Below are 2500 nucleotides of genomic sequence, written 5' to 3' on the forward strand. Positions count from 1 at the left end.
AGTCAGTAGAACCCCATGCACATGTATTGATGTGTATGTTTGGGGTCAGCAGGCACCATTGCCTTAACACCATGATGCGTCTTTCTCTGACCTTTGCAAAAGACTGTAAGTTTGAATAAGAGGTAGCAGAGGAGTAATTAGTTTAGTTTAGATTTAGTTTAGTTTAGTTTTAGTTTAGTTTAGTTTATTTATTTATGTATAATTATTAATTATGTATGTGTATGTGTAATATAGGCTTATGTGCACCTGGGCCAAACCACTTCATTTATGATCCCTTTGTTATTCACTCTGCTGGGTCAGATCTTCATGATAATGCACCTTATTGCAGGGTACATTGCACTGACTACATTCTGACTACATTGTAGTGTGCTATCACCTGTACTAAGTGCTTGCAGCTCTAACTGAAGGGCTATAGAGGGGGGCTGCTCTCTGGTGTCATATGGGGGTCCCTGTGCCTTAGCCTGAGCCTGTGTGTGTGTGTGTGTGAGCCCATGGAGGTTCATCATCACTGTGACCACCAGTCTGCTGAGTCAGACATAAGGGAGACATAAGTACAAGTGTGCTGTACACATGACCTCATGACTTTACACTCAGACATGGCTGACGTTGCACACAGACCTACAGACAGACAGACAATCTGCACCAGTAAACATGTAGCACAGTGCTACTGCAAACAGTGGATCTGGCCAAAACAAAGCTCCATCTGTGGCAAGGCCATTGTACGTCCGGTATATTTTGCATGATATCAGTATCAAAGATAACAGCTGAATGATTGAAACGCCATATATTGATGTATTGAGTTTGTGTATATGCGCATACCTATGCTATCTTTGTGTCCAGGCTTGGTGCGTAAACTTAGCAGACAATAAGGCGACTGCGTTGGCAGCCGGTCACCTCCCGATTTTTATCTCCCGAGACCGAATATGGAAACGGTCAGTTGTGTCCGAAGGCCAGATTTGTAACCCTGTTGTTGTTGACAGTGAGTGCATTACGAGGAAGTAAGAGCCTATTTCTGGCAGCCCAGTGGCTTGTTAGATTAGTCATCTGGGTGGTACTTCCTTTGTGTGGAGATATTACAGTATTATTCGTGCCTTGCACAGAGTTCCTTTGAAAGGATGTCCACGGAGGTGGCTTGTGTGGTATTTGCTCTCAAGCGTCCACAGTCTGTATTAACTGAACTCAAAAGGCCAGACAAGGCGTTGTGGCTCCTCTTACAAGTGTATTTTTAAAAACACACGGCTTTATAACACAAGGCGATTAGACGTCAGCCCCATGAATGATTTATAAATCACTTTGGGTGGAATGTTTCTTCACTTCTCTTTCCTTATAAATGAGCTTTGAGTCATCCGCTGAATGTTGTAAATGTTTTATTAAAACCGCATAACCTTACAAGAGGGTATGACGTGAGGGTTTGTTTTGAAATTTATATCTGTTTTATTTGGTTAGCGAGAATTGATTAAATTTGTCGCTATAGTTAAACAAACATAAACAGTGTATGATGTAAGACATACAAGGAAGGAATATTGATATTTAGAGAAGTTGTTTAAGAAGTTGTTTTCGATTGATGGTTGAGTATCGGGGCGGGCACTTTCTCCCTGACATGGTCACTTTCTACTCTTCCTTCTTCTCTTTCTCTCCATATCTCTATCTCTCTCTCTCTCTCTCTCTCTCTGGTGGATAATTGTTTTTACCCGCTGTACAGTGTGTTACCTGTTGAGTGCCCTCAGCATTGTCCTTTGGCTGTGCTGTTTGGCTTTTCTGTTTGAACTGTTGGGTGTGTCCTGTCTGAGGCCTCTACCTCAGCACTCACACAAGCCAAAGCAAACACTTCCACAAAGCACACACTCACACTCACACTCACACACTCACACATACACACACACACACACACACACACCTAAACATACACGTGCGCGTGCGCTCACACACACACACACGCCTCCTGGCTCAGGCCTCTCTGCCTCAGCTCTCATTTGAGCCAAAGCAAACGCCTCCACAAAGCACAATCATACACACACGTGTGCGCGCACACACACACACACACACACACACACACACACACCTTCACCAAGCAGACGGGCACAGCAGTCTGGCAGGCAGGCAGACTGGGAGGACTGTGACTTCTAAACATACATATGCATTACAAGCACACACACACACACAAACATACACATACTGTACATGCTTGTCATATGTGCCAGCCTTATGATGCGCAGAACATATGTATTTTATTGGGGTAGCTCACCTCATTCATCACTTTAGTCATTCTGTGTCTTTATCAGATTCCCAGTGAAGCCCTTAGCGAGCAATGCATCCTGTCACCTTTTGAGATATGAAACCTCTCCTGCCTATTTTGGTGACTCCTCTCCACCACCTCTCTGTCCTGACTTCAACTCTTTTGTTCACAGCACCCTCTCCCTCTTTCTCTTTCTCTCTCTCTCTCTCTCTCTCTCTCTCTTTCTTTCCCACATTCTTCTGAGCTTAGTCAGTCGCCCTTAAG

General features: G+C 44.0%; 1 protein-coding gene across 4 annotated transcripts in view; it reads left to right on the plus strand.

Annotated features, from left to right (window-relative positions):
• Positions 1–2500, plus strand: part of abr (ABR activator of RhoGEF and GTPase) — a 153761-nt gene that overhangs the window by 50455 nt on the left and 100806 nt on the right. The gene's annotated exons all lie outside the window — the stretch shown is intronic.

This window comes from Sardina pilchardus, chromosome 5, assembly GCF_963854185.1.
Source record: "Sardina pilchardus chromosome 5, fSarPil1.1, whole genome shotgun sequence".
Lineage (NCBI taxonomy): Eukaryota > Metazoa > Chordata > Actinopteri > Clupeiformes > Clupeidae > Sardina > Sardina pilchardus.